Raw genomic sequence first — 22,537 nt, 5'->3', positions numbered from 1 at the left:
GCTGAAGGAAGTGTGTTGTTGGTTGCACACTTAGGGGTGTTATAACCACGTCCCCTTTGCTAGAGCTCAGCTTGCTCTGCTGTTGCTGTTGTCCACCTGCTGTGGGAGAGGTGATGTCTAAGCTAATGCCATGCTTTCCCCTGTCATCATGGAGATTCCCCTAAAGACTGTAAGATAAAATAAAAATTTTCCTCTTACCAGCTATCTTTGTCAGGGGTTTTGTCCCAGCAAGAGAAGGTAAGCACCACACAGACAGACATAGCTTCTTTTAATCACTGTTGTATTTAGCACATTGGATAGTTGATTTAAAAATGGTGTTCAGGGGACTGAACAGATGGAATAAGGTGTTAGTCTACAAAGCCTGACACATGAGTTCAATTCCCCAGTACCCACGTAAAGCCAGATCTACAAAATGGCACATGTGTCTCAAGTTCATTTGCAAACTTCTGAAGGTCTTGGTGTGCCCATCTATATCTCTGCTTGCAAATTAATAAAAATATTTTAAAAATGGTGTTAATATTGTATTTTTAATTTTTATAGGAGAGAGCATGAGAGAGAGAGAGAGACAGAAAGGGAGAGAAAGAGGGTACTGACATGCCAAGACCTCCAACCACTGCAACTGAACTCCATATGCCTGTGCCACCTTGTGTGAATGTGTGACTTTGTGCACATGCACTATCATGTGAATTTGGCTGAGTACTAGGGAGGAAAACCTGTGTTCTTAGGCATCACAAACAAGTGCCTTAATTGCTAAGCCATTTTTCATGAAATTATAAAACTTAATTTTGTGATGCCGAATTTCTTTTTTTTTTAATTTTTTTTTGTTATTTTTATTTATTTGAGAGCAACAGACAGAGAGAGAAAGAGGCATATAGAGAGAGGGAGAGAGAATGGGCGTGCCAGGGCCTCCAGCCACTGCAAATGAACTCCAGATGCGTGCACCCCCTTATGCATCTGGCTAACGTGGGTCCTGGGGAGTCGAGCCTCAAACCGGGGTCCTTAGGCTTCACAGGCAAGTGCTTAACCACTAAGCAATCTCTCCAGCCCAATGATGCTGAATTTCTTTAGTCACCATTTTTCATTTACTAGTATCCAGCCAATGGGAAGTAAATGCCTGAGGAATTTTACTTCTACAAAGACTAACATGACAATAAATACGTGTGAGTATAAACTCCAACATTCAGTCTTTAATTCTCAGTGGTAAACTTTGCTGAAAAAGTAAAACCTCTAAATAAACTTGGTAAAAATTAGTATCGTTATTAAGACTTAAGAGAAAAAGAGAAGAAGGTGCTAATTTTGTTCCAATGAATCTAACATGATGACAAAGGGCAGAAATCACTGGTTTTTCTAAGACTTAAGGAAACAAGTAGTATTTCATTTTCATTAACTGGCTCATGTGTTTACTCACTCAAATGTAATTGAATGCCACATATTGCTAGGGTCTGTGGGGATTTTAACCATAGCAAGTCAGAATGTGTGTTTCCCTTAATCATGACATTTAATAAACCACTGGTTAGACAAGGAACCAAGAGATCCTCACAATGCAACCAAACCCCAACAATTTCACTTATAGAACTAATCAGATACATGAATGAACCCCATCGGAGAGTATGAGATATGAGTTTATGACTAGGAATCTCCCTGTTCTTTAAATAATTTAAATGTTTACCTTATCTTACAACAAATAAAACAAAATGAAATGGATGCAACTGAAAGGGAAGTAACACTTTTAGACTAAAACCCAGAACTTTTGGAAGTTTTGAGTTAGGAGAAATCAGAGATTTACAGAATATGTAATGTTCATAGAATTTAAAAAAAAATCCTGCAAGCCAATGAGATACATAGGAGAGAACAACTATAAAACTAAGAAGACATGTAGAAAACGCCAATGAATTTGGTAATAATTTCTCAGACTTGACCAATATTACTGGTGAGCAAATAACAATTCACTAAATTTGGCTTTGTCAGAATTAAAACTTTTCTGCATTATCTGAAAGTAAAAAGGCAACCTGTCAGAGGGAAAAGATATATGCAAATTTGATAAAAACAAATAGTATAAACAACATACAAAGGACTCCCTCCTACAACTGAACAACATTAAAAGAAAAATTTCGACTGAAAGTGAGCAAAGTATCTGAAACAATATTCCTCCAAAGAATAGAAACAATAATTGAGCTGAAGAGATGGCTTAAGTGGTTAAGAGCACTTTATGCACAAGCATGATGAGAGGCTTGTGGGGTCCTGAAACTATCCAAGTTCAAATCTTCAGAACCCATGTCAAGCATGTTGTAGCCCCAATACCATAATTGGGTCAAAGATCCAGGAATCACCAGAGCTCATGACAATATGGAAAACTCTATCATCAATAAGAGTCTCTGGCTCAAATAAGACTATGTGAAGGGTAATGGAGTGGGACATCTAACATTCTGCTCCTACCACTGCAGGTAAGTGCACTCTACCACATACAAGCACATGGGGCACCACAAGGCTACCCACATGTGCACACACCACATGCCTACCACACAGAAACACACTACACACTGCACACCACACATATACACATACACACTCATACTACATTATAAACACCGTGAAGCAAAAAATATTTTAAACTATGATCAACAAGAACATGGGAATATCTGAACATTCCTTGTCTTTAGAGAAATCTAAATCAAATCAAGATGAAACTACTTCATTCCCACTAGGATGGCTATTAAGAGAGTGAACAGAATTTGGAACATTTATTTATTGCTTATGGAAATGGAAAAACAGCTCAGCTTTTATGGATAACAGTATAATAGCTCTTCAAAAAAGTAAACTTAGAATTACAATATGATTATAAATTTCAAGAACTTAAATTTCAAAGAACTTAAGGAACATTCAGATATGTGGTCACATTCAGAAATGTGTACACAGATGTTTGTTGCAACATTGTTCACAATAGTCTAAATCTGGAAACAACCCAAATGCCCATCAACAGGGATGAATCAGAAAAATGTGCTATGTACATGCAACAGAACATTACCCAAGCTTAAAAGTGAATGGGATTCTGAGACATGCTACCACACATCGAACCTTGAAAATATGATACTAAAGAAACTAACACAGTTATACAAAGCAATTACTGTATGGTTACACCTATAGGAGTTACCTAGAATAATAGTAAAATAGTGGTTACCAAGTGCCAAAGTGACTGTTTAAAGGTACTAGGTGTGGATGACAGGGTAGAACAGGAAGTGATTATTTGATTGTACAGAATTAGTTGAGAATGCTGAGTAAGGTCTGAAGATGGATAGACATTAATGATGTAGAATAATGTGCTGTGAAATTAGTAGTGATTACAATGGTAAATTTAATGATATGTGTATACATTAATAGACGTGTGTGTGAGAGTAATCTTTAGTATGAGAAAGACACCTGTCATTGCACCTGTGAATGGGTCATCTCTGAGGAGACGCAGGTGTGTATTCTTGGTTTATCTTTGCTGATCAGTAGTGTTTCATTAGTATATGAAGCCACTGTCATAAAAATCAGTCCAAAGTATCATTCTGCTGTTACCACTTACTGTCCAGAATTTGAACAAAGATTACTGTAATTCTAACCTTTGTCATACCATACAATAGCATACAAAGAATCCATTGCACATGGGAAAAGATGGTAAAAATTTGTATATGAATCATCAAAAAGTAGCAAAATAATTAGACAGTCAGAAGTTCATCAAACATTTGATCTGATTGTGTTACATATATCCAGCAAGGGCCAAGGGATTCAACTAAAATAAGGCATGGTCATTGCTTCCTGAGGTTTGACCCATGTTTGTCAATGTAGCACTGCCTGATCAAAGGAACAAGTATGCAAGATTGATAATAATAATAATAATCTCTCATCTATTATTTTCAGTTGGCTCTCTTCCTGTCAGCCACCCTAGTTTTCTTGCAAGTAGGTGAAAGGTCACACATGTTGTACGGGTTTTGTAATCGATGCTCCCTGTGAGGAGGCCAACTCTCCAGTTGCTGAATGAGTCCTCTCACTTCCTCACCTCCCTAGTGCTTTGGCTTAGATGTTCTTTCTCAAAGATTTTCTGACCACCCGTTTATAGTCTGCTTTGTGTTGTTGGACAAACACTTGACCAGAAGCAGCTTATGGGAGGAAAGGGTTTATTTTGGTCTGACAAATTCCAGGAGAACAGCATCAATGTCAGAAGAAGCTGGCTCACTTCCATAGATCCAAGCAGAAAGGCTTCACCCAACAGCCAGGGCCACTAAAACCTCCAGAGCTCAAACTGCTCCACACACATTTGAATTGGACTTAAGACCTGCCCCAATGACACACCTCTTCCCCAGTAAGGCTATGTCCACTGGAGACACAAGTTGTAAGCCTGAGTCTATGGCACCATACATTCACACTACCACACCAACCTTGTTAAATAATCCATCCTTCAGCCAGGCATGGTGGTAGCACACGTATTAACTCCAGCACTTGGGAGGCAGAGGCAGGAGGATCACTGTGAGTTTGAGGCCACCCTGAGATTACATAGTGAATTCCAGGTCAGCCTCAGCTAGAGTGAGACCCTACTTCAAAAAAATAATAATCCATCCTTCAGTTCTTTGTCCTGCCTTGTTCTCCTTCATAGCACTTATCATAATATGACTGTGAGGAATCAGTGTGCTTTTTATCTTTCTCAAAATCAGCATCATTTCTGGTATTTTACTCTTGGCTTTATCTACCATGCCCACAATAATGCCCATTTAGCTTCTCAGGACAAACTTCCTCAAGGAATAAAGATATGCAATAAAGGAAGAAGGAAGGCGAGGATTATTTTAAACTCTAGGGGGACAAAAAATGCTGAGAATAGCAATGTTGAACCTTCCGTGGGATGTCCTGAGGAGCCTGGGACTCCGCACTCCACCAGCTTTGGGATCCCTGCCAGGGCTTCCTTCCCCACAAACCTCAATGGCACTAGTGCCAGTCTCGATGCCAACTCCTGACCTGCTCATTTCGGAGGCCAACCAGATGAGGCTTAATGATTGTTCACAGACCAAGACAAGCTGAAGATTTTAACACTTCTCCCCTACCCCTTAGCCCACCTCTTCAGCATCTCACCAATACCTTGCTTTTAGGAAAGGATTTGTGTTTTAGCTTTTTAATTCACCAACGTCTGTGCATTTTAAAATATACTGTATGTTTGTCCAAAGGAAGCTAAATGTTATGCAGGATTGGTGGGAATAATCGGAGTCAAGATGAAGAAGGGAGCACTATTCCTGTTCTGTGTATGAAATATGAAATGACTCAATTCCTCTGGATTTTACAAGGAAAAGGGCTAAGTATAGTTACAAAGTTAGTGTCAATATTTTGCTCTCATTCTTAGAAAGTAACTTTTAGTGAAGAAAATGATTTTAAGTAAAAAATTGAGCACACACATTTGTACAATAAATATGTATTATGTGTGAACAATTATGTGAAGAACAACATGTAAGGCTTAATAAGAAATGTTCTTAGGAACAAAGTATGGTCACCTTTAAAAATTATTGTGTTATAATTACTATGAAAAAGCAACACATATTTAATGTACATTTTACAATCTACATTTTAGATCTCTATTCTACAATATCATCACCATTTACAAGATTATTTTACATGTCAATTTTAACATACCATCACTACACTCAAAAGTTTTCTTCTATTACTTTACTCTTCCATTCTTGCATATTTTGGTATAAATATACTCTCTTAATGAATATTATTTTTTGTGATAAAGTCTCAGTGTAGTGCCCAGTCTAGTCTCAATTTTGAGAGTCTGAAGCCAACCTCATGTTTCAGACTCATGAGTAGCTTGCAAGACAGTGTGTGCCATTACATCATGATTAAAAGGTTTATGGGTTTGATTGCTCCATACTGTATATCAAACATAGGGTCTAATAACTGTTACATAATCAGTGAGCCACCGAGTCCCATCTCAATAGGCTTTCAAACAGCTTTTAACATGCAACACCATATTAAATATATGTATATTAGTGTGGTGGACATCTAGAACTTTTAAGCTTGTGTAAGTAATTTTATAACCATTGAAAAAACTAACACATCATTTCCCAGCTCCATTCTATGGTAACCACCTTTCTATTTTAGGTACCTATTAATTTTCATCATTTTAGATATGCCATGTATATGGGAATCATGTGGTATTTATCCTGTGCTTGACCTATTTCACTTAAATGTCTTTGAAGTTCATGCATATTGACAGAAATACTAGGATTTTCTCCTTTTTCAATTGAATATGTTTTTGTATGTATATATCACATCTCCTTTATCCATTTATCTCAACAACTTTTTTTTAATACTGTGCTATTGTGAAAAACATATTTTTATGAATAGAGGACTGTGGATATCTCTTGATATCCTGATTTCAATTTCTTTGGATATGTACACAGGGTTGGGGTGCTGAATTGTAATAGTTATATTTTATATATTTTTTTTCTTCCTCAGTTGTTTTCTGCTTTATTGTTATTATTATTATTTTGGTTTTTTGAAGTATGGTCTCACTCTAACCCAGGAAAAAAGCTTTCTCACTGAAACTAGAGTTCAGTGATTTAGCTAGGTTAGCTTGCCCACACGTCCCAGGGATCCTCCTGTCTCTGTCTTCTTTCTTGAGGAGGCTTCACATAGTAACTTTAGTTTCAAGGTGGCTACATCATTTTAATTTCTCTTAATAGTATGCAAAGGTTTTAATTTCTCCATATCTTCACCTATATTTTGTTGTGGTTACCTTACCATGTGTGACATATTTCTTTTTGTTCCTTTGTAATTTTTTTTTTATGAAAGAGAATTAGTGTTCCAGGGCCTCCAGCCACTGCAATCAAGCTCCAGATGTGTGCAACACCTTGTGCACATGTGTGACTTTGTGCAGAAGTGTCACCTTGTGTGTCTGGTTAACTTGGGTTCCAGGGAGTCAAACCTGGTTCTTTAGGTTTCATCATCAAGCACCTTAACAGCTAAGCTATCTCTCCAGCCCTTTAATAATATTTTCATTTATTCATTTGAGATGGAAGAAAAATGCAAGAGAGACACAGAGAAAATGAGGTTGCACCAGAGACTCCTAATGCTATAAACTCTAGACACATGTGTCACATTGAGCATCTGGCCTTGGGTCTACACTGGGGAATCAAACTTAGGCTGTCAGGCTTTGCAAGTCAGTGCCTTTAACCACTCAGCCATGTCTCCAGCCTCCTGGTTTTGGTAAAATCTTAGTAGCTGGGCAGATAAGCTACTCAACCCATAATTACTCTAAAAGATTGAGCTATATCATTGAATTCAAAAGTCCAATTCTCTTTTTAAAATATTGTTGGAGACAAGTACACACTCCTAGGCTCTAGCTGACCTTGAATTCTAGTACTAACAGCAAAATAAAATAATCTGCACATATAATTATTATACCCATAGTGTAGAATCAATTAATTTTCTAAAAATACTTTAAAAACTCTTAAGGGTAATCTTAAAACACTAATTTTAACAAAACATTAAATGACACAAATAACTTACTCTTTGAGAATAAATCCTGTGAGTTTGGGCTACATTTGAATATATCAATTTTATAATACTATACATATTTATGCTTTGTTAATGAAAATTCTAAATTCTTAATTTTCAGAACATGGGAATAGTTCAAACAAACCATTTCCCTCTTCCCTCGTCCGCATGATCATTCTGCTTCCTTTACTTTTACATCACTTATTACCCAATATCTTCTGTGTGTGCCTTCATTCCAAATTCTTCTCCATGGGAACTTTTCTATAAACATTTCATATACATATCCTCCTTCCTAATATAACTGTTCTTTATTTTGTATCTTTAACTCAGGCCTATGTTAAGAATTTTCTTTTTTCTGCTTTCATTATTTCATATTAAAGCAAAGAAAATATTCTAATAATTGCAAAATCAAGTCAGAGTGCTACAATGGTACCCCAGACCAAGAAACTTCTAATATAACATAAAAACACTTAAAAGGCACAGATTTTTTTTTTCAAATTTCAATCTAACTTGCCATTTTTGATTAACTTAAATACATGCTCCATAATCAAGCTATAAAATGAAAATTTACATGATATTAAATATTTCTTGTTTCCTCTAGTATTGTAACTACATGGCTTGCTCTGTTTAATTGCAAATGTAGATTATTATAGCTCTGTTATGTTTGTAAAAGCTCTTACAGAAATAATGAGGTTAACTATTGTGGTACTTTGAATGAATGTACCCCAAATAGACTCAGGTGTTTTACTAAAACTTGGATTTCCAGCCACCTAGCTGGAAGAGGTGTCACGCGGTGGTGGATCCTGGGGTCCTCCAGCCTTAAGGTTTGTTTGGGAAAGATCTGATTCCAGTCTAAAGGTATGTATAACGCTCTGAACTCTGCCTGGGTCCCTGGTGTTTACTGCCTGTCCCCTACTGTTTTACTGTCCAGTTTGTTCTTGCATGTGGTTCTGTTTGGCTGGTGGTGTTTGTTTTTGATTTTTTTTTTTTCCTGCTTGTATCTGTGATGTAGCAACCTCAAACCGTGGACACATCATATATAAATAAATAAATAAATACAAAAGAAAAAAAAATCATAAAAAACAAGTAGCAATGAAATTTCAATGATGTGTTTTACCAACAATACATCATATTTGTGGGTCCTTCTTATATGTCACTTTTAATATTTAAAAGAACTCCACTTCCTGTATTAAAGAAGCAAGAAAAATATTTTACAAAAAAATCATTGTAATTTTAAAGAAAGAAGGAAAACTTCCACTGTGGGGCTGAAAAGGTGTAACAGAATCCAATTTTATCCATAATGCCATCTCACGTTGATCTATGTCTGATTGTGCTGGCACTGTTCAAGACATCCCTTCCTCCTTCCCTCTTTATCATGGCCTGGCATTTATCCTTACCAACCATAAGCATTTCAGTATTCCACATTTCTCTCCTCTTTCATTGCCAAAGGCTGATGGCTTTACCTGTTGCTCAAGGCCATTTCCTTCCAACAATATAGAGGAGAAAGAGTAAGTAAAACCTTCAATGAAGAAATTACATTTTGTATGATGGAGGATGGCACAATCCCAAACTGTTCTCTCATATTCCAAAAAGTAATGTATATACACCCTCTTATGCTCTCCCACGACACCTCATATATAATATGTTATAAAATTATGTAAAATTCTTTTATTATATGGTTTTCTGAGGTAGGGTCTTACTGTAACCCAGGCTAACCTAGAATTTACTATGTAGTTTCAGGCTGGCCTTGAACTCACAGTGATCCTCCTACCTCTGCCTCCAAGTGCTGAGATTAAAGACGATGTGCTCCATTTTTTTATGACCTGGCATTCTTGAGTGATGATCTAAATCTACATAGTTCTGAAACTATCACCACAGTCCCACATAAGAATAAATTAGGTAATTTGTGATGTATAAAGGGAGGAACTTTTTTAATTAGTACAGATAATACACTACCCTCTACTGCACCAACAAGGACCATCTGCATTGCAAATTGCACAAAATATGTAGTGAAAACTCATGAAATAATGTAGTCCTGCATGATGAAAGAGAAAAGTAAATATGCAACCAAAACCAAGACAACAGCTTAAAAATCTACAGGAGATGGGTGTGGAGATTCATACCTACATCACAGTACTCAGAAGAAAGACTGAGGTAGGAAGATTATTGTGAGTTCATAGCTATTCTGTGCCACAGAGTGCTTCAGGTTATCCTGAAGGATATGCTGGGATCCTAGGATCCAGGGATACCCAGGGATATCATGAAAGTTTGTCTCTCAAAATCAACCAAACAGAGTGTGCAATATATATAGATATAGATACAGATATAGATATAGATGATATAGATATAGATTAGACAGAGATAGAGATAGATGATATAATTAGACCTGGTCATCCAAAGCTAAATTCTCAGCAAAATAAAGTAGTAGCAGGCTCATTGCCATACAAAATGTGTGGGTGTTTGTTGTTGTCATATGTACTCATGCATGTGTTATGTGTGTAAACGCTGAAGCCCTCATTTCCACCGACATAGTAGTGATGAGTCTTTATAACTCACCTCTCCCTCAGCATTCCTTAATGAGTGCTTTGGATTCATGAGATAACTGATAACTGGAGTTATCATTTATAGATGGAGTGAACACCAACTCAGATAATCTAAACCTTGAATTTCTGCCTCAGGAACCTCTCACTAGACTTTGATGACATGATTTCACTTAGGTCTCTGAACTTATTGCAAAGCAGTATTTTAAACTTGGTGATTTCAGTGACCCTCAAATCCATAGTTATAGAGAACTTAAACCTAATAATGTCATAATTGCAGACTAGGATTCACTCATACTATATTCATATTAGTTTATATACTCTAATTTTTCCTTAAAATATATTTTAATCCATTTGTGGTCACTGCCTTCCTAAGAATACATTATAATCTTCTTATCTGTGAACACATTGTTGTTTACACTGCTGAAATATGGGGATAGATCTCAGGATATTTTAATTTTTCCTTTTCAAAATCAAAGCCCAAAGTTGTACCATAATGTGTATTCAGTAAATTAAAATACTAAACCATAAGACATATAAATTTTGTATATTAATGGATGCAATGAATACACACACACACACACACACACACACACACACACACACGTGTGTGTGCTTTCCTTTGAATGATTTGGTGTACAAGTCTGCAAAATCCTTGCATAGTATAATCACTTCAGAGAAAATACAAAGCATCAAGACCAAGATGAAGTGCAGACTACCTGCTTTCACATAGTGAAATGATACTCTTGCTCAGGGACCACTGTGGACAAGGGGGCAGAAAGAAGGTAAGAGCCAAAGAAAGGGCTGGAGTACTTTGGAATGCTGTCTTCCAGACACAAAGTAGTCATTGCACTCAAGACCTCACAGCTGCTGAAACTACCTACATAAGACCTACATAATGTAAGGGCAAAATAATGATAACATCAAAATAGAGGAGGGTCTAGTTGGAAAGAACAAGGAGTTCAGTGGGGGAAGAACAGGGAATAGGGGACAAAGGAGTGGTAGGAGGGGCTTATAAGATCAAGGTACATTGTGTATGTGAATGAAGGCTGTTAATAAAACGTCAAGGGCTGGAGAGATGGCTTAGCAGTTAAGTGCTTGCCTCTGAAGCCTAAGGACCCCGGTTCAAGGCTCGACTTCCCAGGACCCATGTTAGCCAGATGCACAAGGGGGCACGCACGTCTGGAGTTGGTTTGCAGTGGCTGGAGGCCCTGGCGTGCCCATTCTCTCTCCCTCTCTCTATCTATGTCTGTCGCTCTCAAATAAATAAATAAAAATCTATAAAAAAAAATAAAAACAAAACGTCAAAAATAAGAATCATAGGAAAAATTAAAAGAAAGAATGATCTCTTGGAGACTGAGACCATTGATCTAAGGTGTAAAGTTTGTGAAAGAGTTGGCCATGGAAAGAACATGTGTGTGTGGGTGGGGGGAGATAGCCCAAACATTGAGGACAGCAATTGAGAAGTCCTTGGGGAGTTTTATTCCTTCCTGTGTTCCATGTACTAAAAGACCTGAGCAGCAAGAGCAGAAAATGACTAGAAGGTGAATTCCATTAAGGATGGAAATGAGAAAAATATCATGAAATAAACTCCCTGCCAACGGAGAACTTTGATGCCACTACTAATCAATCTTGGTGTTGTGCACATTTTGGATTTTTTATGCAGTCACAGGCAGTGGGTCTTTTTGGGGCCAGACATAATGGTATGTCTTTGAGTGTAGGTAGAGTGAACTATAAAGAGCAAATTACAGAATTAAAATGACCAGTGTGAGTTCTGCAGCAAAGTTCAAGGAATTATGATGATGACATGAAATAGCTTGGTGGCTATGAAGATGTTGTAAAGAAGGTGGTTGTGATCCATGAGAAATTATAATGGGACAGCGATATGTTTGGGTTAGGAGACTGACAGGTCTCTATAGGTACAACAAGATTGAAATGGAGCCATGAAGAAAAGAGAATAACTGATTTTGACACTGGTGAATGGGGATCCACTTATGAAGATTTGGAGACAGTATCTGAGGTAGAGTTTGAGGGGAAATCACAAATTACTTCCATTGTGACATCTAAGCTGACCCTTTACCTCAATAAACAATAGCTCCTTTAAAGTATCATGATTTGTTTTAGAACAATACCATACAAAAGCTTCTGTCACTTTAAAGTCATTTGCATATCTAACAGGAATACAAATTAGATAAATGTAAATTGTATGGTCTTTGAAAATGCAAACTTTGGTTGTTCTTTTCCTGACATGGTGAAATGAATTGAACCAATCAAAAACAAATAAATAAATAAAGTGCTCAGTTCTACACTGATTCTTCCTCTGAATTTCTTACTTTCTTTTGGCTGCCACAACTCAGCTCAGCAACAGGCAGCAAAAACACAGAGGAGTTATCACAGGATCCTATGGTTACCTTCAGCCCCTGAGTTATCAAGCGGCACAGGATGCTCCTGGCAGAGAACCAAATCTGACTCAGCTTTCTTTGCTCTGAAGCAGCAGGTCAACTGTCAGCCCAGCTCTGCACACGGGAATCACCACACATTTTACACCCCTCCTCAGTTAAAATAATTAGACATTGGATTCCTTCCAACTGGAAACTTCCCTTGAAATCACTACTGTTACTTTAAAATTTTGTTTGCATAGAAACAAAGTTTGATTGTAGTGAAAACAAAAATATTGAAAATGTATTTATATTACCAAAATAGAAATAGAATTTTTTTCTCCTATGCATGGGAGGAGGCTCTAGGACAGACCACTAGCAGTATTTCTGAACAGAAATGAACAACCCTCCCCCACACACTGGTTTAACACTTAGCAGCTAAAACATAATCTATCTTTTGTTTAAAAGTTTATGTTGATTTGGTCTTTGTCTTTTTTGAAATGAGAGTCAAAAAACTCTAAGCTTCTTATGAAAATTGCTCTTACCTTAGAGAATATAATAACTTACTATGAATACTAGAACTTAAAAAACGTGTAACACATTTACTATGATCTCAAGAGCTGGCAATAAAGTTTTTAACTTGAAAATTTTGTTTTAATCTTTTGCCTCGTACAAAGAACACAAAAGGCTTTTTTTGTTTGTTTGTTTTCTTGTCACAGCGCAGGGTACTCTCAGATGCAGTCGTACAAAAACACAATGATCTAAACATGATCTGAATTTCACTAGGAAGTGCTTACCGTCTTGTGGAAAAGGAACTGTGTTGAGATCGTGCTGACCCATTCCTAGCAACAGTGAGCTCTAAGCCAATGCCTGCCTGCATCTCGGGTCTCCCACAGGGCCAGTCCTCTAAACTGGTCTTGAGCTCTGGGCTCTGCTCATGCGGATTACACCACATGGTGTTTGGTAGTAAAGAAATATGAGCTGGTCCCGGTACTAAAACCCAAAAACCCATTTAACAACTCTGCTGGAGTACATAGAAAGACACAGTGAACGCTAAGGTTGGTTTCCTTTCCGCATTTTCAGAATATGGCAGCAAACTCACGCCATGAGACCGGGCAGACGAGCAGCCTAGCTATGGAAATAGTGGTCTTCCAGCTGGTCCTTTGAGGACCCGCGCCAGGTTTTCCTTCCTGGGCGCTCCAAGTGTCCTAACGCACACTCCACTGTCCAAGTCCTACTCCAGTGAAAAGGGACACAGGTGGGTGTGGCAGCTGAGGCGGAGACCGAGGCAACGAGTAGCATCCCTGCCCGCCACCCTAGAGAAGCAAGAGAAAAGGCACTCACCTGTGACCTGGCCCGCAGGACATGCCCAACCTGTGGGTGCACCTGCAGGATCTGGCCCAGGGGAGAAGCCTGCGCAGGGAACACGCCCTCTCTCCCCAGGTCTCCTTCCCGCGGCCGCCTCCTCTTTCTCCGCGATCCTGTAGCTCAGAGGGATGCCAGCCGCTGGTACCCAGGCTAGCCCAGCCCGGGGAGCTGAGCCCAGGGGGTTGGAAAGCCGGCAGCCGCCCCTGGAGCGCCGAGGAGGCCTGCACTGACACTGCGCCCCTCCGGCCAAGACGCGCCCAGGGAGGCGGCAACCCCGCCCAGCTCCGTCTCCAGCGCGGCTCCCCGGACACCCGGGTCCCCACCCCACGTCCCTCCTCCCACTGCCGCAGGTCGCTCCGGGCGGGGACGGCGCGAAGGGACGCGGCGGTGGCGGCGATCCCTTGTCCTCTGCACCGGGCGCCAGGGGAGGGGGTCGCGCAGCCACCATCCACCGCCACCTCATTGGGTGGGGCGTGGGCGTGTGTGCGCCTGTGTGTCCTGCAGCCAGAAGAGCCCTGGCTCACCTCACCCCGCCTCCCCACTCGCCCCTTCCTCCCTCCCTGCTCAGCAGAATCCACCAAGGTTTCCGAGAAGCTACTTTGTGTGGCTCGGTGACGAAACCCCAGAAAACCCTGAGGAGGAAGAAGAGGAGGAGTTGGAGACCTATGGGAAAGGGTCGGCCTGGCCTGGGCTGGGTGGGGAGCCAAACATCACTCGCCAATTGCTTCCTTGGTCCTGGAATTAACTACTTCCCTGGGGTTTTGTCCAGGGAGGACTTGGGCGGGGTCACTTCAGACCTAGCTCTAGGCTGTATGTTTTCTTTGCTATTTTATAATAGACCTGGTTGCAGCCTTCCAGGCAGGCAATATGTCTTTTCTTTTGAAGGTGGAGTGAGAGCCAGAAGTTGGGCAGAGAGGAATACAGGTGTGGGGGGGGGGGGGAGGGAAAGAAGCAAATTTTCCCAGACTTGGGACCCTCTCTTCTCCAGAAACAATCAACCAGATGGACTGTAAATTTAAGAGCTGACTGGGACTGAACGTGGGGGGAAAATGTTATTGTGTGTGTGTGTGTGTGTGTGTGTGTGTGCGCGCGCGCGCGCGCTCGTGTGAGTATTGTGCCTCCATTGTGCGTTTGTGCGTTCTACAGCAACCGTGATGAAAGAATAACAAACAGAATGGAGTCACAGTGCTTGAGGAAAAAGGAAATACCCACCCAGAGGGGTCCGGGGCCCGGGTGGGTTTCAGGACTGGGCCGTAAGTAAGGGCAGAGCACTGCTGGATAAACACTAGTGCGAGGCACTTACAGCTGCCTTGCCCCCGCCCCCATTTACTGCCATGGAAATGATGCTCAGTGTTAAATACTCAGGACTTGAATCCCCATTTCCAACCTTGCCCTGCTTTCTGAGCTGCTGAGATTTGCCAAGAGTATTTAGACTTCATATCCTTGACCTGTAAAATGTGCTATTCAGGGTAGTAAACTGTCAGTTTCGGAGGTGATCCTGTGGAGTAGTTACTTAAGGATTTCTCCAAATCATTTGCCAGTCTCTTCCCTGATACTTCACATACAGCAAGAGTTCAATTGTTAGAGGAAGGATGACAGGCCTTTGATTAGACAAGCAATGCATATTTTTATGTTTTGCATCTTTGTTTTTTTAGAGCAGGTTTAGGATCACAGCAAAATGTGAAATGAAGTTTCATAGGTTTCCTAAGTATCGCTTGTGTCCAGACCTGCACAGTATGCCCTCCTTATCAACATCTTTCACCAGAGAGGAGCATTTATTAAGCCTGATGAACCTGCATTACTCACCATTAAAAGCCTTGTCCATGATAGAGAGTGGGCTCACTCTTGTTGGTGAACGTGATGTGGATTTGGAAATGTGTAAGGAACCATCCATCATTATGTCATCATACAGAGTCGCTTCGCTACCCAAAATATGTTCTGCACTCCATGTAATCCAGCCCTACCCAGAGCCCTTTGCAACCATGTTCTTTTTAATGCTTCCATAATTTGGCTTTTCTCAAGCTGTCCTATAATTGGAATAATACAATAAACGACTATCCACATTGACTTATTTCACTTAGAAAGTTCTACTTCTTCTTTTTTTCTTTCTAATGACTTTCAATGGCCTTATATGTCATTTCTTTATAAAGCTGAAGAACGATCCACTACCTGGAGACACCATAGTTTACTCATTCACTTACTAAAGGACATCTTGATTGCATCTAAGCTTTGGTGACTTGAATTCGAGATTCTATGAACATTCATTTAAAACTAAGTGATTAATTCAAGGAGAGACTGACACACCATTCCTCTGTGGCTGGGCCATGTTTGTAGTCCTCCTAGCAGGGATGGCTAGCTCCTCCTGCCTAGCATTTCTGTCAGCATTTGATGCTGTCAGTTCTCTGAATTTTGACTGTTCAAAGAGGTATGGAGTAACATGTCATGCCTATTGTTGACACCAGAGGTATTGTTTTGACTTGCACTTCCCCAATGACATATGCTATAGCACAGCACACCTTCCTAATGCTTATGTCAATTACTTTATCTTCCATGGAGTGTTGGAAAATTCTTTGGCTCATTTTTAAATTAGGTTGTTTTAGCCTTGATGCATTTTAGGAGTTCTCAGTACATTTTAGCCATCATAGCCTGAGATATCTTTAAGACTTTTGCCAATATTTATTTCAGGCTGTAGGCTTATTGTCTCCTGCTCAATACCATTGCTTTTTGCAGAAGACAGAGTAATATGAAATATAAACAAGGTCTAACTTCTTTCTTTCTTCCTTTCTTTCCCCATCCTTCCTTCTTTCTTTCTTTCTTTCTTTCTTTCCTTCCTTCCTTCCTTCCTTCCTTCCTTCCTTCCTTCCTTCCTTCTTTCCTTCCTTCCTTCCTTCCTTCCTTCCTTCCTTCCTTCCTTCCTTCCCTCCCTCCTTCCCTCCCTCCCTCCCTCCCTCCCTCCCTCCCTCCCTCCCTTCCTTCCTTTCTTCCTTCCTTCCTTCCAGGGATTTTGATTTGTGTTAAATAAAAAGTATCATCATGTGGGCTGTAAATATATCTATGTATTAGATAACTTGCTTACCATATGTGAGGTACTGGACATCCCCCAAAAGTCATCATCATACCCAATCTCATCTGAATTTCTTTCTTTTCATCTTGCAAGAATTTTTTTTAGCATTTTTACATTTGGATCTATGATCCATGTTGAGTTCACTTTTGTGGCCATGTTCTTGCTGCCTTGCTTAAGATTCTGCAGCTAGTGTCTCATGTCACACAGTCACCGATAGTGAAGAGCCACACAATCAGTCCTTTCTCTCACTAATCTCTAATCTGCATTCCAAGAAGGAATAATGGGCATGTGACTTAGGACAACTAGAACTGACAAAATTTTAAATCTATGTTGTTTATTTCTATCCAGGTAAGAATAAATTAGAACATAAAACTCTACCTGATTAAGACAACTAAGAAAAAAATGAATAGTCTTTCCAAAATTATAAACTTACAAATATGATAAAGATTTTAGCAATAAATCCCATAATACAGTTTAAAAAAATTTAGGGCCTGGTTATAGAACTCAGTAGTTAACCTTGCAAGCTTGCCCACCAAGTTTTGAGCCAAACTTGAGCACTCAGCACCCTCATAAGGCCAGATGCAACATAACATACATTTGTGATCCCAATATACCTGTGGCAATGGAAAGTGGAGAAGGGAGAACCCAAAAGCTGATAGGCCAGCTAGATTAGCCCTTCCAGTGCAAAACAGCAATAAGAGACCATGTCTCAAAGAAGGTTGAAGGAGAAGATCAATACCCAAAACCACAAGGTTGTCCTCTGACATCATCATGTGTGAAGTGACATATATATGCTCTTGCTGCCAACACACACACACACACACACACACACACACACACACACACACGAAATCAAAGCAAATTTCAAAAGAAACCAAATTATTACATATATATGATGCATGGGATGTAAAATGAAATCTCTTAATTTACTATTCAGTGAAATAATACATAATAATGACAAAAATAGGTTGAAGATCAATTGTTAATTGATAGTAACATGGAATTACAGAAAGTTAGAGTCAGATTTAATGAACACTATGTCATTATTCCGAAAATATCAGTTAAGAGAGAGACAGAATATTGGGGTGGATAATCCAATGATTTGATGCTGTGTAGCAACTTAAAAATATCAGTATTGGAGCTGGAGAAATGGCTCAGCAGTTAAGGCTCTGGCCTCCTAAACCTAATGACCCAGGTTCAATTCTGAAATACCCACATAAAGCAAGATGCACAAAGTGGTACATGCATCTGAAGTTCATTTGCAGGGGCTAGAGGCCCTGATGCACACAGTCTCTCCCTCTCTCCTTTTCTTTCCATCACGCTCTCTGTCTGTATCTTTCTAAATAAATAAAACATTTTAAAAGGTATCAATATGATTTTTCTCATAAATGTTAATATTAGCTGGGCATGGTGGTACATGATTTCAAGCCCAGTACTCAGGAGGCTACCATGAGACTACACAGTGAACTATCAGTCAGCCTTGTATAAGATCAAGGCCCAACCTAAAAAAAAATTAAAAATCAAAAAATGAAAACAAATATTAATATTGAGTGGACAGAAAAGTGCTTCCTACCTGAGGACAATAAAGAGATTTTGTACCCTTTTTCATTTGTCTCTAAGATTACACAGATATAAAATATCAGCTACCTATTTTTCTGTAAATGTTGTCTACTTTAGCCATCTATTTACAGTAATAGCTGTAAATGTCAGTTTCTTAGTGTTATTCATGTACAAAACCTTCTCAGTGAGTCAGAAATAGGTTGTAGAAGGTTGTTCATGAGCTTTCTGGAGAAGCATCATGAATATTATCCTTATTTCATCAGTTGTCTTTGTCTTGCGACTATTTATTTATATTTCCTACATTTATATAATCTATCATTTAAGTCCCTAGAGCATCCTATATTTCTTTTAGTTCATGCTGTCTGTGCTTTTATTTCTCTTTCAGCAGCCTTGATATTTTTATCAGGTTGAACTCAGAGAAAGGCTCAGAATCTCTTTAGAACATTACAGTGAGGGTGGCACCTCATGTAGATATATAGAGAGTGCCTGTGAGAACATTCAAGGGAGGTTTGAATTGTGAGAGGCAGAAGATACCTAGCTGACTATACAAAGACCAATAAGTTCCTAAGTAGACTCACAATTGGCTGTCTATAACTCAGAAATCTACAGTTCTATGTTTTTCACATTTGCCACTCCAAGTTTCAGAATTATTGAATTTTCATGGAAGAATGACAGACAGCTATTAAATCAACATTAAAGCATTACAGCATCGAGATTTTTTTCCTAATAAAGATTATTACCAGAGTATGTTTGCTTTCCATTATTTAGCATATGGCAATCATTTTGAGCTTGCATATACATACTAGAAACTAGTGTTCACAAATATAATAAGGTGATTTCATGTAGTAATGTTTATAAGGCAGTTTATATCAAGCTCTATGAAGATTAACAGACATAAATGTAGATGTTAAAATGAACAAGTAATGTACTAATCAGGTAAAGGAAAGGAACAAAATAAGGGCGTTTTCTAGTAATTTCTGTTTTTTTTTTTTTTTTTTTTTAGAAAACTCATGTGAAGAAAAATAAATGTTCTTTGGTGATGAGTATAGTAAATGCTCATTAATTGTGCATCAAGAATTCTTTCCATAAGACCAGACATCCATGGATGGGTCCCTCACACAACAGGCTTTTGCTAATCATAATAAATGTCCTATGAAGTATTTCTTGATTAAAACATCTTGACATGCCAAGAGATGGACCCTCAGTATTAAAGGTTCTTACTTGCCCAGTTGTCAGCCAGATTTGGATGCCCCAGCACACACATAAAGCTAGATGTGAAGTGGCACATTCATTTTTTTTTTTGCCATTCTTTTAATTTTTTTATTAATTAGTTTGGTATTCAGCAAATACAGTCAGTTTGGTACCATTATTAGGCTCATCCATAACCTACCCCCACTTTGGCCCCTCTTTGTTGAGGTATATGGGTCGTGCTTCTTGGCGTTAGCCCACAGTTATGGATACGATAAATATCTCTGCATGTCATGACCCAACATGTGGCTCTGATATTCTTTCTGCCCCCTCTTCTGCAAAATTTCCCTGAGCCATGTTGGGTTCATTTTTGGTCTGCTTCAGTGATGAGTGTTGGGAACCTCTGGGTCTCTCGCTCTCTGATTTGGTAGGAATTGATGTTTGTCTTTGTTGATGTCCTTCCCCCTTGTGCTGGTATCCGGTTCACCAGGAAAACAGTACCCTTGCTTGTTTCGCCAATTATTCCTAGTTTCAGCTGGGGCCCTTTTGAGGTATGGTGGGGTGGCTCTCTCATGAGGATCCACATCTATCTGAAAGAGAGAAGCACAGGATGATGCATTAAGCCTCTCCCATAAACTGCTACTAGTCCAGTGAAATCTCTTCCCCTCATAAGACAAACCTCACAGTCTACAGTTTTTACTCCACGTAGGTCTTTCAACACTAACCAGAAATATTTAGCAAACTCTGCCTTCAGCACTGTAAGGTTTCTCTTAGGCCAAGGCTTCAAAACCTTTGATATTATTCCTCCTGCAATTCAGGTTCAGAAGGCCAAAGTCCACAGTCAAGTTTTTAGTAGAAACAACCTTACTTCTAGGTATCAACATAATATGGTGAAAATGGCTACCCTGTCAAAAGCATTCTACAAATTCAGGGTAATGCCCATCAAAATTCCTCACCAAGCTTGAAAAAAAAAATCCAAAAATTCATATGGAAATACAAAAGATTATAGATATCCAGAGCAAACATAAGCATAATAAAGATGTAACAATATAGGCTAGAAAGATGGCTTAACAGTGAAGACGCTTGCCTGCAAAGACAAAGGACCTCTATTAGATTCACCAGGACCTATGCAATCTAGATGCACAAGGTGGCACATGCATCTGGAGTTTGTTTGCAGTGGCTGAAGACCCTGGGCCCTGGAACACCCATCCTCTCTCTCACTCTCCTCCCCACCTTTCTCTGTGTGTCTACCTCTTTCCCTCTCTCACTCCCTCAAAAAAATAAATTAAAAAAATATAACAATAGTTGACTTCAAACTTCAGAATATAACCATAGTGACAAATGGTTTTGGTGCAAAAATAGACTAATGAAACATAATAAACGACCCAGAAACATACAAACTATAGACACCTAATCTTGAACAAAAGTGTAAAAACACATATACTGGGGACAAATTCCAGTGTACTAAACAAATGATGCTGGCAAAATTGGATCTCTATCTGAAGAATAAATGAAACTAGATTCATATCTCTCACCTTAAACAAAGTTCATTCAAACTGGCTTCTTCCTGGGGTAAACACCAAGTGGCAGAAGTTGCAGCAGGAGGGCCTGGAAGTCCCGGACCGGTTCTAAGGGGCTGGGTTCTGGGAGGCCACAGCGGCTTCCGCGAGATTCAGCAGTGGTCTCTGGGGTGACAGTCGTGGGAGTGGCCGTGGTTGGGGCCAAGGCCTCAGCTTGTGGAGGCAAAGCTGAAGACCAAGAATGGATCCCTATCACCAAGCTGGGAGCCTGGTCAAGGATATGAAGATCAAGTCCCTGGAGAAGATCTATCTGTTCTCGCTGCCCATCAGATAGTCTGAGATTACTGACTTCTCCTTAGGCGCATCCCTTAAGGATGAGGTTCTGAAGATCATGCCAGTGCAAAAGCAGACTAGCGTGGCCAGCAGACCAGGTTCAAGGCTTTTGTCACCATTGGGGACTACACCAGTCATGTTGGCCTGGGTGTCAAGTGCTCTAAGGAGGTAGCCACAGCCATCTGAGTGGCCATCATCTTGGCCAAGCTTCATTGTGCCTGTCCGGAGAGGCTACTGGGTGAACAAGATGGGCAAGCCCCACACAGTCCCCTATAAAGTGACAGGCCTCTGTGGTTCTGTGCTGGTGAGCCTTATCCCTGCCCCCAGGGGCACTGGCATTGTCTCTGCCCCTGTGCCCAAGAAGCTGCTGCTTCTGGCTGTTATTTATGACTGCTACACTTCAGCCAGGGACTGCACTGCCACCCTGGGCAACTTTGCTAAGGTCACTTGACTTCATCTCTTAAGGCCTATAGCTATCTGACCCCTGACCTCTGGAAAGAGACTCTGTTCACCAAGTGTCCCTACCAGGAATTCACTTACCACCTTGTGAAAACCCACTCCAGCGTCTCAGTGCAGAGGACCCAGGCTCCAGCTGTGGGTACCACACAGGGATTTCATACAGAAAAATAAATAAAAGTGAGTTAAGCCTGTTAAAAAATTCATTAAAACTGGATCCTATGGGCTTAAATTTAAATCCAAAGCAATGAAACTGCCAGTATAAGTATGAGCAAGAACTTTTTCAACAAAGCACTAACAAAGCAGGCAATAACCCTAAGACTTGACAAACTGGATTACATGAAATTGAAAATCTTCTGCATAGAAAATTAAGGTATTGGCAGTTGAAAGACCTATGTGGAGTAAAAACTGTAGACTGTGAGGTTTGTCTTATGAGGGGAAGTAAGAGATTTCACTGGGCTAGTAGCAGTTTATGGGAGAGGCTTATTGCATCATCCTGTGTCCTGAAAACATATGCAGAGCCACATTGTATGGAAATGGACTGTACTGGTGTGAGTAGATAGATATGGCACAAAGAACAGAAAGATTAAAGCTGGAGATAGTACC

The 22,537-nt window shown here is 39.7% G+C and overlaps 1 protein-coding gene and 1 pseudogene across 5 annotated transcripts in view; one reads left to right on the top strand and one right to left on the bottom strand.

Moving 5' to 3' along the window:
* The window catches only part of Scn9a (sodium voltage-gated channel alpha subunit 9), a 165,220-nt gene extending 151,158 nt beyond the window's left edge, over nucleotides 1-14,062 (bottom strand). For all 5 annotated transcript variants that reach the window (XM_045147273.1, XM_045147275.1, XM_045147274.1 and 2 more), the window contains exon 1: nucleotides 13,787-14,062. The gene's annotated coding sequence lies outside the window, so the exon portion shown is untranslated. The remainder of the gene's footprint in view (nucleotides 1-13,786) is intronic.
* Nucleotides 14,063-15,495: 1,433 nt separating this feature from the next.
* LOC101593455 lies at nucleotides 15,496-22,105 on the top strand (annotated as a pseudogene).
* Nucleotides 22,106-22,537: the final 432 nt, after the last annotated feature.

This window comes from Jaculus jaculus, chromosome 4 (genome assembly GCF_020740685.1).
Source record: "Jaculus jaculus isolate mJacJac1 chromosome 4, mJacJac1.mat.Y.cur, whole genome shotgun sequence".
Lineage (NCBI taxonomy): Eukaryota > Metazoa > Chordata > Mammalia > Rodentia > Dipodidae > Jaculus > Jaculus jaculus.
The sequence above is the reverse complement of the archived record's forward strand: the minus strand, read 5'-3'. Positions and strand labels throughout refer to the sequence as shown.